Source organism: Parasteatoda tepidariorum, chromosome 3, assembly GCF_043381705.1.
Source record: "Parasteatoda tepidariorum isolate YZ-2023 chromosome 3, CAS_Ptep_4.0, whole genome shotgun sequence".
In the NCBI taxonomy this organism is placed as follows: Eukaryota; Metazoa; Arthropoda; class Arachnida; order Araneae; family Theridiidae; genus Parasteatoda; species Parasteatoda tepidariorum.
Window position 1 is genome coordinate 98,989,168 of NC_092206.1, and position 17,553 is coordinate 99,006,720.

Sequence of the window (17,553 nt, forward strand, 5' to 3'; positions counted from 1 at the left end):
TAAAATATGTTGTTTACTAAAAAATAACACAAAATAAAAAATATGTTAACTTTCATAATATAGTGGAAAATTTTGATGAAATCTTGTTTACATAGTATAAATTTATTCAATTTTATGGCTTCTTGTTTCAAAAGTGAATGCTTTTAAATTTTAAATCATGTTAGTTTTCATCTTATTCTTTGGGTTACAACAAATTTGTAATAAACTTTCCAAATATTTACTTTGCTTGAAGGTAATAAAGTTATTTTCTTCCCTTATTTAATAACTTTTTTTTCACGTATACTTTTTATAATATTGGAGTGAAAAAGTTGCCCGCATATCGGCAATCTTTTTAAATTGTTTTTGGGCAAAATTTGCTTTAGAATCATTTTCTTTATTAGAAATCTCGCCATTTCTTAAATTAAATGCACGCTCTCTGCTAAAGAATTTCCATTTAGTTTGATTATATGGAATAAAACTTCCTCTTCAAAAAAAAAAAAAGAAAAGCGCTGCATTAAATTGGACCATAAAACAAAACGCTAGAGAAAGTTAGCGAGCAAAAGTTATCATAAACTTTTGTTTTCTGTTTGTAAATAAACAAAGAACAAAATATCGTATTGAATAAAAAATGAAATTATTTATATTTTTCTTTAGGTTATCAAAGCTCCAGGAAAGGGGGAAGAATTACGTAAACTCAAACAACGACTGCCCCATCTGGAGGTGAAATTTCGAACTAGGTCGTAAAAGTGTCTTCCTCCTTACTTCGATTGGATTATTACAAACCGTCCCTAAAACGGTGGAAGAGCTCAAAACTTCGCCGCAAATTTGCCGCTGAGAAGCCGGCAAACGTTTTGATTTGTGCGCGGTTGTCTTCATCATTTGATCTAAAATATTGTTATTTCTTTTAAAAAGAAATGTTATTTGTTTTGAGAAACAGTTATTGCAATAACACAATTCCAGCGATGTCATTTTGATTTCGGAAGCATAGAGATTATTGTTGTTGAAGTTAAGCTGAGAAGTTTGAAAACTTTTTAAATTTCTGTGAGTACATTTGTTTTTGTATTACACGTTTATGTATATTATTGTAGATATCTTTTTCTCGTTTATGTATATTATTGCATATATCTTTTTCTCATTTATGTATATTATTGTAGATATCTTTTTCCCGTTTATTTATATTTAAGATTTGTACGTTTGTTTTATAACTATTTCAGAAATAAATTTTTTGGTGCTTTTAAATGCATTAAAATGTATTTTGATTGTTGTAATTATAAAGCAAAATTAACGATCGCAATTGGACGCAAGTTAACTAGTTATAACAAATGGGCACTAAAAAATTAAAATTTTCGTCGAAATGTGAATTTTGTTACTATTTTTAAATAAAATTGGAATTATTAATATTTATAGAAAATTATTTTATTTTATGCTTGTTGCTCAAACTTTTTCATCATTTCAGATTTTAACCTTGTTGTGTTTACCACATTTTGAGTAATGTATTAAAATAAATGCCTTGTATTATTAATATCAATAGAATTTAAATTGTTTTAAATTTTTAATTTTTAAAAAAGCTTCATTTAATTTGTGATAGTTTAAAATTTTTTTTATTGATTCTCAGTTTTAAAATATTTATTATAAATATATTTCAGTATAATTAAATTTTTATGAGCAAAATTGTACTTTAAAATTACATAAGTAGCGTAAAAAAAATAAAGGCCATTTTGAAATGATATAAAAAAGTTAATATTATAATTCCATTAGAGTTTTAAGAAAACAAACGGAGAAGAAAGAAAAAATATGTTGCTAATATTAAGTATGAATTTCATAAATTTTGTAAATTAAAAGAACCGGGAAATTCCTTTTGAGATTTATTTTCTTTGGAACATTTTATATTGGTACTTAATGGTGATACTTCACTTAATCACTATACATCACTTAATGGTGATGATTTCACTTAACTTTCAACATTAACATTTTCGGATTTTATGTATTTAACTTTAGACATTTAACTTTAGACATTTAACTTTATGTATTTAAATTTAATAAGATCAAATAAATGAGATTTCCTTTATATCCTTTATGTATTTAACTTGGATTTGAATCAAATAATTGAGATCATTGCGAATATTTTTTTATGCATTTAACTTTGATTTAAATCAAATAAATCAGGTTTTTAATATTTTTTTGCAAAATGCAAAACGATTATGAGCCCTAGTTGGAATATTTTTTTAACTTCTGGCATTTTAAATGGGAAGTTCTAAAATTTTTTACTTAATTTTGATTGAGGATTTTGCGTTTCCATAACAATGTGCTTGATACATATTAAAATTTCAATATTATCTTTCACTTTTTTCATCAGTATTTATTGAAAATTTGAAAGAAAAACATATTTTGAATGGAAAAATGCAAATTGTGTCAAAAAGTGCTATTAAACAGCATATTGATATCATTATATACAGAATTTTTTTTTAAATTCTGATTATTATTAACGGATTCAGTTGCGTATGGAAAGCTTACGCTTAAAAATGTATTAATTTTTTTTAATTTTCGAATTTCAAATTAAATTTTTCTGAAAAATGATTTAAAATCAAATAATTTTACGTATCTTGAATTTTATTAAAAATGTTGCTAACTAAATAATAAGATTACTGTTCTTAAATATTTTGAAACTCCAATTACTGTTTCATTTGGATTGTATATAATTTGCTTATAAATTAAAATTTTTGCGTAATTTTATTTTTAACTTCGAAAATTATTTTTTACTTAAATTTTTTAATCAATGCTTTAAAAAAATATCGCGATATGCTTTTTTTAAGCATTAAAAGAAATGTGTGTAGTCAAAATTATAAATGTTTTGAAAATTTATACACTCGAAATTTATGAATTTTAAAATTTTCTTTTTATATTTTTCTTCAAAATACTGATTGTTACTAGTAATTGAGTTTTTGTATTTGAATAATGTATATTTAGTGGTATATTTATTGTGATATTTAGTAATCACCAGCGCTATATTAAAATGATAATGAAAATCTAGCGATAATGAAAATGAAAGAAATGCTAATGAAAATATAAGACACTTTATGAACTACAAATCTTTGGCTATTAAAATCTCTTGAGAAAACAAAATGCGTTCTTTTGTTGAATTGGCAACTAATTTCCTGTTTTTTTCTTCTTCTTTTTTTTTTTTTTGAAGAGTGGGAGAGCATTTTATTTTCTCTCTCAGCTCCCTTGTCGGTTTTACAAAAATTGGTTTAACCGCTCATAATCGAACTCAATTGAATGATAAAAAATGGTGGAGCGTCTTTAGGGTCAAATGTTTCATTACTTGCACTTGGCGTCATACCACTGAAAAGCGATTGTTTTTCAATTATGGTACCCTATCCTTTCATAATACAAATAGCACGAGCAGCTCTAGCGTCATTAGAGCTTTGATTAAAAGCCGAATAAAAGAGTAGTTGAAAATGCTTGTCTTTTTTGCGACTTGACAATTCGAAAACTAACATAAATGTACTAAAAGAAAATGTATTCTTTTATAACAAAACATCCTTTTTTGAATAATTTATAACGTGATGTCAAAAACATACAATGACAAACGAAATGTTAAAAGTTAAAAAAAGAAACAAAAACTGCGGAAAGATAGTTGCTTACCTAATGCCTAATGAAAACTTAATAAAACCTAATAAAAAGAAAAAGTTAAGATAACGTGGAAGAATATTGACTATGCTTTAATTCTTATGAACTTTTAATTGTTACTTTTTAAAAAAGAATGTATTAAAATGCTTTTTTCTCATTTATTTTTACAGTACTAGATTACAAATTATAGAAAGTCTTAAATAAAATACCATGCATAATTTATAAAAATTTTACTGCTTATTACCTAGCTAGATTTACTTCCCCACTTTTAGATGTTTTTAAAACAACGTCTATCGTAATCTGTAACCTCACTAAAAAACTTTCAAATATTTTTCAAAAATAAAGTAAAAAAAAAATATCTATATCACGGTTCAAAAATACGTATTTAATCGAGAAAAAACGAAAATATTTCAAAAATTTAGGGAATCATTATTGAAGAAGACGGAATTTTCAACAGCATAACTATTTTGATTGCCCATTGAAACTGAAACTTTTTTTTTGTTATCACTTTTAAAGTTTCCTTTCCTTCGGCAAGCAAGCAAGTTCTGATGTTTTTAGTTTCTCTGTGAGCAGTTGTTTCATCTGATTTAGATAGAGTTTCTATTTCTTCCTCGCTATAAAATAAATTGCGACCCTCAATTTATATTTTCTGCTTCATTTTTGATAAAAAAAAATAGGGTCCGACAACAGCCGAATTATTTTTCTCATTTTCAATGTTGCAATTGAGAAGCAAGAATGAAGATTAGCAATGAAATTAAAGATTACTTTAAATATTTTACTTTTATTCAAAAAAAGTAACTTTTTGTCTTTTTCTTTCCTCTTCTAAACCTTACAAAATCGTGTGCTTCTCCTTTCAGGGTCCTCGGTATCATATATGAGATTAGCCTTTCTATTCTAGCCTGTCCCGCAGTGGACTGATCGTTAAGACACGGTTCCCAGCAGATCACCGATGTCAAGCATCACTGGCTGCGGTCAGTGTGCGGGTGGGTGACCACTTGGATCAGCCTGCGTAGGGACCGAGGGTGTGCGGTATTGGTCCTCGTTAAACTGTTCTACCGTAAAGTGCTCGACTTCGCGTGCAGGTCGTCGGGCTACCGAAGCGGGGGTGCCATCCCCTCCGCGGAGGATCAAAATTGTGATGGCATGTCTTCGGATCATCCTCAGGGATGTTTCCCAGACCGTCGCCAATAGCCCATTGTGCAGCTCTAGTGCGACGTAAGTGAACAACAACAACAACAACAACAACAATCTATTCCAGCCTCCCAATATCAAACGGACGTGATTTCAATACGGTAGTTTCATTGTAATTTGTATAAGTACTACGTATACGGACTTTTCAGTACATATAAACTCGGATTTTTAGAACTTGGGGAAACATGCCTTTCTTCACTCCTTTTAGAAGGGATGAACGATTGTTGTGAAGAAAATAAAAATGTAGGGGGTAGTGGGGTAAAACCGGGTACCTCGATTTTGTCGCAATTAGTCCTGTTTTCTTGCTGACAAACTCTGAGTTATATTTCACTAGTCACGAAGAAGGACCGACCATAATGGCGTGCTGTAGTTGATTCATTCGAGGCGTCTGTGTAGATAAGTTTGTTTTGCTATGTCAACTTTCTAGTGTCCTCTTCTTTTTAAGCTAGCCTTATTTATTAGTCATTATAGTTATAAAAATTATTTTTAGTCTGACTTATTATACGTTTACAAAGGACTCCTACCCTAACAAATATTAAGTATTTACTCCGATAAGTAGCAATGTTCTGTTTCGTTTCGATAACCTTCTATTTGCAGGGTGCTGCTCGGTCCGGCTTTTCCCCCTCCCTTGATGTGTGCATATGCAGGGCCCAAGAAAAGTGTAGTGGACTTGAACTAAACTAACTCTGGGCCTCATTCTATAAGCACAAAAAACCTTATTTTCATATTATGTAGAATTTCGAGACCTTTTATGCAAAATATAATATATAGATGCAGCGAAATTCTCTACTCATTTCTTTTGGAAAAAGCATTCATAAACACTATGTTTTTTAAAAATAACTTTGGACGTGCCCTCAACCGTTCTGGATTCGAAACACTTGCCCTCCTTCCTTTGAATACGGCCTTGACTACATCACTTGTAAAATCACATGCATAATTTTTGTAAAATGTCATAAGAATTTAACATGCTTGCTATTTTTTCTTCACTCAATTCGACCTCCGGGATGTTTCCCAGACCGTCGCCAATAGCCCATTGTGCAGCTCTAGTGCGACGTAAATTAACAACAAGAACAATCACTCAATTCGAGTAACTGTAAATGTCGCATGAAGTTTACATGCGTATTCGGTTTTATCTTATTAGTTAGGTAAAACCGGGTGGTTTGACTTTTACTAGAAAAAAAAAGTAATTTACAGAAAAAGTAAAACATCTACGACTTTCTGAGAATGATGTATTGTATATACTAAACTATGAATATCTTAGTTAAATTAAACAGTTTCTAACCTGAATAGTTTGGCTTCAACAGACTTTCGACTCTTAACTACATTGTATTACCCCACTTTCTTCAAATTGTATTTTTTTTTTTAAATTTTTTTATACATAGGGGAGAGTGGGGTCAATTGTAACAGGGTACGATTGTAACAGAGCAAAAATTTCGAGTGTCGGGTTCTAGATTTGGTTCCTAGGTGGAGCACAAGGAGTATTTAATAAATCTACATGTACAATCCTGCTGTCAACCATTTTTATGTACTTTTGAAAGAGTTACATCACAAAAGATATTTTCACGCTACGTAAGTACTTTTTTTGGTATTAGAATATTATATTGTAACAAAGTAATTTTGTTTAAACAAATAAAAATTATTAACCGAATATGTAAGTGGACACCTTAATTAACATTTCACAAAAAAAGATTAGTTTTGTCAATTAACTAGCATTTTTTTTAACAAATGAAGCTGAAATGGCGTCTTGGGGACAATTGTAACAATAAGTAAAGGGACGATTGTAACAGCTGAAAATAAATTATCTTATGTTTACAAACCATTACTTAACTCTTTAAGAACCACCAATAGTTTCCTATATCATTTATATTATGTTGCATGTGCATTAATTTATTTGTCACCTTTCACAGCATAAATTAAAATTTTTAACTCCTTAAAGTTAAAAGTTTAACCCTTTAGGCCTCTGCTCATTATTATTTTTACTCCTAAAATATCACTACTATTTTGATCAATAAAAAAATATATCACAACTATGATAATATGTATAATTAACAGTGGTTTAGTTGAATTTATTAATTGTTACAATTGACCCCGTAAGTGGGGACAATTGTAACAAGTGCACGACTGTCAAAAATTGTTAATAACTAATATAATAACATTTAAAATAAGGTATTTATTTTTTTTCTAGTACAGGATAGTCTACTTTACTCGTCTGTCAAATAATAGTAATAAGATATTGGATTTTTTGTTAATTGAAAATAGTTAAGTAAAAAATGTTACAATTGACCCCACTCTCCCCTACTTACTTTTTTTGATGAATTTGAAATATTTTGGTACACCTTCTCTATTTTGCAGTGAATTTAGTTCTGTAACATGTTGGGACATATCGTACATTATTCTTGTCTTTCGACAAATAGGATATAACGCATTATTTATGCACTAAAAAGCGGTTAATAACGCATTTTTTTCCTTATCCTCTATTAAACACGTTATTACTCCTATCTGTGTAACCAGTGTAATACAGCTAAAAGCTAACGACGATTTGGTGAGTTTAGATTGTTAAATAATATTATAAAATAGGGTCTAATATATATTCTCTTATTTGTATTGTTTTTTTAAACTTAACTAAAGCTAAAATTTTTTAAACATAACTGAATACTTAAAAAAACGTTTTTTTTCCTCCTTTGTGTAATAAAAATCAATTAAAAAATATTCCTTAGCGCAAACATAGATAGTTATGAAAATTACAACTATAAAATCGTATCGATGCTTCATGTCTTTCCTGTTTTAAAGTAAACTTCTTTAATTCAATTAAGCAGAGGTTTATATAATGCTTTATTTATTTAAAAATGATAAGAGCTTGTCATCTTCGATAAGTGTAAATCTATTTTGTTGAAATTTTAACTGCAATTCTCGAAATCATTTTATCTTTAAGAGCGATAATAGCATTGATAAGTTCTATTAAAGAGGCTTTTACATGATCCAATGCTTGTTTTATCTCCCAATATTAGTTATTGCCGTGTATAGTGATATTCTAATTAGATTAAGCAGAGAGTATTCTGCAAAACACAAACAATAAAGTAATCCGTGGAAAAGGAAATAAATTATCGATTAAAATTCAGAAAATGGATTTATTTAAGAAACATATATTAATGATTACTATATTACATTTTGAATTGAAAAGGCAGTTAATTCTTTTTCAGAAATGATTTTCATTGAAGATTCCATTATGAGAGTCTCTAACTTGTGAAAATTTGGATTTTTGAGATGCTAACTTTTATACGGTGAACTCGACACCCCTGACGAACTTATCTTTTTTTATTAGTTTTTTTTTCGTCAAATATTTTTTTAGTATCGCTCAAAATCAAAATAATTTTAACGCTTAACATCGTTCGTAACATCATTCAAAATAAAAATGATACTTTTTTTAATATTTAAATTTTTTTTTTAATAACAACTAATATAATTGCTTTTATATCTTTTTTCATGCAATCTCATTCTGGGGCTGTTTCATGGAAATTTCTTCTAATAACAAGGTATGGTGGTAAAGCCAAAGCTCGAAAAATCTTTAACAGTCATTGTATGGGTCGAAAAAAAAACTTAGCACACTGAATAACTTTTGATCTAATGATCGGATTTTCACGTACAATGACTCAATATTAATGGTTCGGAAAGGATGATACTTCGAGCAGACGATATTTTAAGTTAGGAAATTAGACACAAAAATATACTTTTTTTCTAAAAAATCATACCTTTTTTTCGATGGATTAGGATTTTTAACCCCCAAAATATAGGGAATAGCCGCAATGAGGATTGATTATTAAATATACGAATTTTTGATTTTTCATGAACTATTCGACTGATTAACATTAACATATTGTATTCTGACACATAAAATTGCATTCTTTAAAAAGTTAAAATTTTGGTGCTTTATAATTCAAATTTTTCGACTATTTTAAATAGAATAAATAATAACAATAAATAATTGTTACAAATTATTTTTCTGCATAGAATTATCTTTGGATGAAGGAATTTTATAATTATGAGCAAAGTTTTTCGATTCGTTTAAAAGAATCGAGATATAGCAAAACACTCAAAATGTAAAAATGACATTAAAAGGTTGGATCGCTTTCCTGACCTGTCACTCATCGACACCATTGAATGTTTCTAAATAACTGTTGTTTCTTGGTATAAAACAGTTTTTATTACGAAAGTTGAAATGAATCGCCTTAAAATATCTGTACTAAAAAGAATTCTGTTTGCTTACGCTTGCATAGTGCATGAAGCTGAAAGCTAAGTTCAAATTCATTTAACGGATATCTTTAAGTATAATTTATAAAAGTATATTAATGAAGTTTGCACAAAATTTATTAATTGTAAGACAGTTAATAAGATTAGACACTTATTTAAATAACTGTATCCTAAAATGTAGTGTAGAATTAAGTTCGAATAAAAACAAAACAAAACAATTTTCTTAGTTATGCACTTTTAATCTAGAAAACAATAAAAATCAAAAACATGATATTAGCAGTCGAAGTCAGGGCTCGAAAAAACTAAGAAATTTTACCCGTCCCCGAGGACGGCTTGTCCAACAATGTACCCGTCCTCCTTAGAAACCAACCCGTCGCTTCTAAATAAATAAAAATATAGATTTCTCTTATTTGTTACAAACATTTGCATAAATTGCACAATGAATTAGTAGTTATTAGGATTAAAAATACTAGGATTACATTATACAGTAATAAAAGAAATACTAGGCTACTAATAATAACCTAGTATTTCTTTTATAAAATAATTTATTTCTTTTATGATATAATTTAAATGACAAAGGTCAAGTTATCTGGAATGTCAATTTATTGTTGGGTCGACTGTTCAACGGCGGTCATAAAATAAAATAAAATGTCAATTTATCCGAGGGCACTGCGTGTTTTAAAGGAATCAAATATGACGTTTGCTAGTTCCGCAATCAAGCCAATGATTTACAGAGGTTTCGGCACTGAAATCTGAAAGGGGTTTTCTATTTAAGTAGATGTTCATAATTGCGTTTAATGTTTCTTGTTTAAGACCAGTACGTATTGTGTTTTTTTGTAAGTTCATTGCTGAAAAGCCCCGGTTGAAAAACGCTGCAGTACTCCCAGACCAAGAAAACATCAATTCCACCATGAGCAGTATGTTGCAAGGAATTAACGGGATTTCTAGATTAGAGGGTCATTTTAGAAGTGAGGCACTAGACTCTTGTAGGATAACAAAAATTGAAAATGTATCACGAACATTAACGGGAAAATGGCCGTCCGCGCGGACGTCGGATTCGAGAAATTCGTTGTCCGCGGAGAATTTTTGACCGCCTAGGACGGGCGGACGGGTGGTTTTTCGAGCCCTGGTCGAAGTGTCATCTTTAAATTGGGGATACGAAAATTTTTTTTATAAATATAATGCAGTTACAACTTAACTTTTTAATTGCATGCTGATAACCACCAGAACAGTATTAAAATCAATATAGTAAAGCTGGATCCAACCATGCCAAACTCACAACAAAGGAAAACTGTGTTAAAATCATTCTATTATTATGGTATATTTTATTTTATTTTGTAACCGTCGTTGAACAACCGACCCAATTTTGGGTTTACGACTACCAATGTTCAACTCCGTAACCTTGTCATTTTGAACCCAATCCAGAAGATAAGAAAACTCCTGGATCAGTACCCCCTGAAGTAGGATGCTATATTTTATTTTATTTTATAATCGTTGTTTAACAGATGATGGTTATAAAATAAAATAAAATATACCATCATACTTCTCGAGGCTCTGATCCTGGAGTTTCCGTGTCTTCTGGATTGGTTCAAAATTTATGGTATATAGAGAAAAGAATTCAATAAAATTTGTGTCTTAATGAACATAATCGTATTTCTTTTGTCATCACTTTTATGGATTGGAAAATCGCAGCGTGATTCGTATAGTGAGAAAAAGCATAGTTAAAACTACCAGAATATGGTAAAATTCACCGTATATCTGGCTCTTTGGGAACACCAAAAAGCAAAAGAATTTTCACCGAAGCGCTTTTGAAGTTACTTCGGTAAAATTAGCACTAAAATAGAGTTTTATTACCGTACTGTTGTAAATGTAATAAAATTTGGAAATTCTATCATGATACCTTAGAGCATCGCATCAAAACTGTATATTTGGTTAAATTTACTTTCAGTTCTTGTATTTTTGACTAAATATGTGGCACTTTGAACTATAATTTTGAAAACCAGAACTTCCGGTAAAGCGTTACCATACAAACAAAAAATTACTAAATGAATATTTTAAATCCCGTGTAATTTGGATGTATTACCAGAATTATCTTTTTTTTCTTATATCAGAAATGTTTATAAAATACAAGTATGGTAATGTTTTCCAGAATTTCTTCATCCCTGTGAATGTCAGGTTTTCTAAACAAACCTGGTAGGGGGAGGGTCACAAATGGGTAGCTTATCTATATTGCTGAATGTAATATATTGTATTGAATTCCGTGCATACACAATACATTATATTCAATACCGTAATCAGCATTTCCAGTAACAGCAAATTTGGTACAAGTGTGCGTAGTTTAAGCTAATGAATTTTTTCAGCATCAGGTACAAATTGGTTTTTCTCAGCCTTAGTAGAAATAAAAATATATTTTAGAAAATAAAAAAACAAAAGAGACTAATAATTTTTCCAATATTAATAACTTTATTACTTTAAGTTTTTGAAAAAAATATCTCCGAAGCTCTAAAATGTATCAGTTGATTTTTTTACCAATCGAAAGCTATGAGTTTGTTTCTCAGTCTTTTTTACGAACGAGTATAGTGTTGTCAAATGATACTCTATCGTCAAAGTTCATAAAAAAAAATTCCGGAAAATCAAAGATGGCGGAAAAAGAGAACTCTGAAAGGTTCTAAAAATATCTGTCACTAACGGTGTTTAGAAAACATTCTAAGCACAACATTCAATAATGTTTTGTGATGATAGGAGAGAGAAAAAATGTCAATTCGGGGGGATATTCGAGCAATTTGGTGAATGTCATTTTCGATATTTCTTCTCCTTCGTCTTCAGAATAACAATGAAAAAAAATAAATAAATGAGGTAATAAATCTGAGTTAAGGTAATGGTCAGTGAACGATAGGGGAGTGAAAAAGTTTGAGCCCTAATTTAGAAAATGGATTGCTGGGGATTTTTTAGTTTGGTTTGTTTAGTCAAGTTTTTTTAGGAAGATTTAAAATAAAAATTGTATCACTAGCCCCTGATTGCGTAAAATAATAGTATTTAGTTATGATTAAAAAATAGTTAACTAAAAGTATTTAATTCGATCATTTGTTCTTGAAAAATTTATTTTGTTTTTCTCGTCTGTTCATTTGTAAGTGTGAAACGACTGAAATATGACAAATGTTGAATATTCTAATACAACAACAGCATTCGAACAGTCGCTTTGATGTACGATGCTTAAAAATAAAAAAATGGACCCTCTTGAATAACTTTCGATCTAATGATCGGATTTTCACGTTCGATTAAAACATCGTAAAGGTTTGAGGGGGTGACCTCAAATATGCTAACTAATTAATGCAAACGATATTTCAAGTTATGAAATCAGACACGAAAACCTATTTTTTTTCTGAATAAACATACCTTGTTAATTTATAGTTTTAAAACCGTCGTTGAACAGCCGTTGAACATGTTCAACTCCGTAGACTTATAACTTTGCGCTCAATCCAGAAGACAAGGGAACTTCTGGATTAAGTATTGTGAGAAATTTACCTTCGTGGAGGACTTTTTTTATATAACTAAGCCGAATTTGTGATACATGGCGAGGGAAACCACGAACAACTTTCACGGTTAGCCCGGCGGAGAGAGGACTCTAAACCTATGATGCGTCTAAAATATTTTACGTCAGCACTGTTGTCGGTGCAAGCCGGGTGCGTATCGACTAGCCATCGCTGGGATTCGAAGCCGTTTCACCACATTGGAAGGCGAAGGCTCCAACCCTTGAGTCACCACAGCTCATTACTTGTCTTTAACGGATTTCTGACGCTCAAGGGGTGGAAGCAATCTGTTAAATAGGGTCTCAATAGTTTGGTCAGGAGAGCGTTTGGAACCTTTAATGTAAATTTTACTTTTTGCGTGTTTCACTATGCCTCGAGAATTTTTCAAGCTAATCGAAATTTTTTTTTCTTCACACAATTATAAAATACGCTTATGCAAAGATAATTCCATGCAAAAAATAACTTTCAGTAAATATTTATTATTTTATTTAATAATAGTCGAATAAATTTTGAATTATTAGATATACAAATTTTTTATTTGCAATTCAATTGTATGTCATTTTAAAGTATGTCATTTAAAATGGCGCAATAGCTTGAATGGTTCCTTAGAAATCGAATTTTAAATCCTTAAAATTTATTAGGAACTATTCAGTCGATTTCGATCAAATTTTGCCATATAAAATTACATACTTTAAAATCATGTAAAAAATCGTTTACTTTGCAATTCAACATTTTTTCGACTGTTATTTAAATAATAAAATAATAAAAAATTACTAAAATTTATTTTTTCATGGAATTATCTTTGGTTAAATGACACTGCTTAAAAATAAAATCGTATGCGAAAAATCATGTACCCTTCATAAAAATTTTGAAATCAAAGGAGGTAACCGCTCAGAACGACCGTGAGACTGTGGAACTGAGAGTGTGGTCGCTCCTGAGCCGGTGTTTTTATATATATATAAAGTTATGTCTTCGAAAGATACGCGAGGATCTATTTGTATATTGAAACATTGAAATCAATGTACTTCTTCGAGGGCAACAGTTAGAGGGTGCAATTTTTTTTATTTTATATATAGTTTAAAATTAATGAAGGTATTCGGATTGGATGAGGAGTTAAAGAACTAGAATATTTAAATACCATCGTGCGGTGCATTCGGCTTTAACACAACTTAAGTTTACATGTTGTACAAGATAATTTCACATTTTGGGAAAGGTCAACAAGCTGGATGCCAAAGGCGGCTAATAATTATTGAAACTACAAAAAACTACTGTTTTGAATTTTAATATTTATGTATCGACGAAATTCAACCGTACGATAAAAATTGTTTTCCATAAAAATCATTCAAAAATATGAAAATGTTTCTATACATAATTTTTTTTATATTCTCGAACAAAAACTGAAAAATCATTTGTTTACATGTAAGTCGATGTTTACAAAGGGATAGTTATCAATTATAAAATCGAACTAAGCCCTCGTGCCGTTAATATCAAGGGACAGTTTTCTTTCATATACAAATTTCAAAATAACTTTTTTACCATGGAAACAGTTTTTCATAACATATTCTTAGAAACACACATTCTCAAATTCTGTTATATGACTCTAAAATAACAAAAAATTTCTCATGCAAATATTTTTTTCTACAGATTTGCTAAAATACTTCTTTCTTATTACGGAACTTTTTCAAAAAACTTACCTTCCATTATATGGGGCTAAATAAAATAAAATAAGAACATATTTTTTGTAAACATGTTTAAAACTATTTCCATTAAAATAATTTTTCTCGTCTTTATTCAATAAATTTTTCTGTCTTAAAACATAATTTAAACAAAATATAGCTAGGAAACAATTTATGACTGAAAAGTAATAATTGAAGAATGAGAGTTTAAAATTGAAAATCAGAAAACTTTAAAAAGAATTTTACCATGTCGAAAAATAAAATTTTTTGTTTAATAAATTGTGTTCTTCTTCGCATTTTAAACTATTCCATTTTTTCTTAGATATATAAATATGTTAAAGTAAATCGCCTTTTTTTTCGAAACAATAATAATCCCACTGTCTTCCACCATTCAAATACAAAACAACTTATTTTTATTTTAATGCAATTTTGCTTAAAATGGGAGCAGCAAAAAATGTGGCTTTTGACTGATTACCCCAAATTTTTCTACAAAACGAGGAATATCGTGTTTGTTTTTCCTTACTTATTTTAACACTAAACCTAGGTCAGGATATTCTGGTTGGTAGGGCACTGGGCGCATATTCAAGAGGTCGCGATTTCGATCACTGCCGGCCGAAGACTCCTCGTGTAGTAAATGGTTACTGGTGCACGTTAAATTTGTCTGGTGACAGCGTCCTCCCTGTTCCCATAGCAAATCATATCTCTGGGGGTACTGATCTAGGAGTTTCCTTGTCTTCTGGATTGGGTCAAATTTACATGACTACGGAGTTGAACATTGGTAGCCGTAATCTCAAAATTGGGTCAGCTGTTCAACGACGGTTATGAAATATAAAATAAAATACACTAAACTTAATTATTATGGAGCACAGTCTTGGACAATGGGGTCGGAGTGTCTAGGTACATTAAAGTTGTATGCGTCTTCGGATTCAGAACTTTAAACAGTAAATGGTTTTTAAAAATCAAAAATTCGTACAATATGAATTTGATACCATTATACACTGGTGTGCAAAACTTAAGCAACAAGTGCGTTTTTTGTCATAACTCTACAAGAAATCATCCGAATGACATGAAATTTGAATATGATGTACATTATTTTGTACTTAAACGATGGTAAAAGAATAATGGCGCAGAAATGAATATGAAGCTTAAAGTAGGGTATGAAAAAGGCTTTATTTGACATATATGGCGTTACACATGATTGCCTGAAGAAGCGTAAGTACAACTGGCAGATGTTCCCTAGTATGGGATATGTCCTCCCCTTACTGTAATTGTTGCTTGGCATCGTCTCTCCATGCTAAGCACCAGATTACCCAGGAGTTCTTGGGGAAAACTTCTCCATTCCTCCTCTAAGGCATCTTTCAGCTGATGGGTGTTACCAGGAGGATACTGTCGTGTCGCAAGACGTCTCCCTAATGCATCCCACACGTGCTCTATGGGATTTAGATCTGGAGAGTAAGCAGTCCAATCCATTCGTGTGATATCTTCACTTTCCAGTAGCTCTTAAACATTAGCAGTACGGTGTGGCCGGGGATTGTCGTCCATAAAAATGAAGTCTGGTCCAATGGCCCCTCGGAACAGACGCACATGGGGTAGGATTACCTCATTACAGTAGCGGTCTCCAGTTACTGAACCTCGGTCGAAGATCTGAAGCTCAGTCCACCCGTTCAACATAATGCCACCCCAGACGACAACTCCAGGACCACCGTAACGATCTCTTTCCGCCATGTTATTGGGATGAAATCGAGCTCCAACCTCTCTCCAAATCAACTGACGTTGAGAATCGCTTGTAGCACTAAAACGACTCTCATTTGTGAAGAGAACGCGACTCCATTGATGAGGTGTCCAGGTTTCGTGTTCTCTGCACCACTCTAAACGGTGCCGCCGATGGCTAACTTTTAAAGGTATGCAGCGTTCAGGACGTCTAGCAAATAAGCCACCTTTGTAGAGGCGTCTGGCCACTGTAAATCTTGATACTTGTCGTTCTGTGGCTGAGCACAGTTGCTGAGATATGGCGCTCGCTGATTGAAAACGGTTTCTTTGTGCCTGGAGGACAATGTAACGGTCATCTCTTGGTGTTGCTTCCGAACAGCTGTACCAGTAGTTTTAAAGGCATTCCAAGCACGAGAAACAACACTTTTGTTGATCCCGAACTCTTCGGCGACACTGGTCTCACTACGCCCCTCCTCAAGCTTCCCAATCATTATTCCTCGAGTAAAGTCGTCTAAATGATTTCTTAAAGGCATGTTTCACAAAACAAATCACTTGCAATTGCAGCGAATGTCTTTTACTACGGTGCTTTTCATCCTTTTATCACAGCTTTGACCTGCGTGCGCCGACCCTCAAGGTTTACGTACACTTACATCACCTACGACGTTTTATTTCTAAAATTTGCATACAAATAATCTTTCTACTGAATTACGTGCATATTATACTGCAATTTCATGGCTATCTTATTTTTGTTGGGGAGCTTGGGCCAAAAAACCACTTGTTGCTTAAGTTTTGCACACCAGTGTAAATTCATAGGATCCGTAATAATCTTGAGAAAGCAATTATTGACTATTAAAGTCTTTTTTAAAAAAACTAATTTAATAAATGTGATTTATATAAATGAACGATATCACATTATAAATTGATTTCAATTCATTAATTAAAAAAAGCAATACTCAAAAGGAAGTTTGTTGCAAAAGAAGAAGATTACGTAAAGTTACAAAAGAAGTTTGAAAAACGGAATCAAGTGTTATGTCTATTTTCTTGAATAGCTATGTCCATTTTCTGAAGCACGCATTTGGATATGTGTCACTTATCGCAAACTCGCATATTGAGCAGTGATCATTTTTGTAAGCATGCATTTTGAGCAGTGCCTGGAATAGACAAGTTCTCCTATAATTTTATTCAGGAACGAAATTTTAAAATTAATAATTAGAAAATGATTAAATAAATTAGTGGTATTTAAAAAAAATCGTTTTCTTAACATATTTTGTTATTCTTATTTTCAAACGAAGCATTTTATTCTTTTTTTTGGTACTTGTAATATTATTTTTCGACAATGGTTGGTTTCCAAATCACACTTAGTTCGTAAGAAAATACTGTCTATTTTGCAGTACAAGATGTTGAAAAGAAGAAATGCAGATGCATAAAATATATTGTCTTACAAAAGTACTTCGTTTTGAAGTTATTTATTTCGCATTGATTTACAATTTATGTATAACTATAATACGTTTAATATGCGAGGCTTTAAATGGCAAGTAAAACTTCCGAAGCTCACATAAAAATGACTTTATCGACTTTCATAAAGTTAC

The 17,553-nt window shown here is 30.9% G+C and overlaps 1 protein-coding gene across 1 annotated transcript in view; it reads left to right on the forward strand.

Moving 5' to 3' along the window:
* Positions 1–637: 637 nt before the first annotated feature.
* Positions 638–17,553, forward strand: part of LOC107454766 (dopamine receptor 1) — a 239,075-nt gene continuing 222,159 nt past the window's right edge. The window contains exon 1 of the mRNA XM_071179038.1: positions 638–1,020. The gene's annotated coding sequence lies outside the window, so the exon portion shown is untranslated. The remainder of the gene's footprint in view (positions 1,021–17,553) is intronic.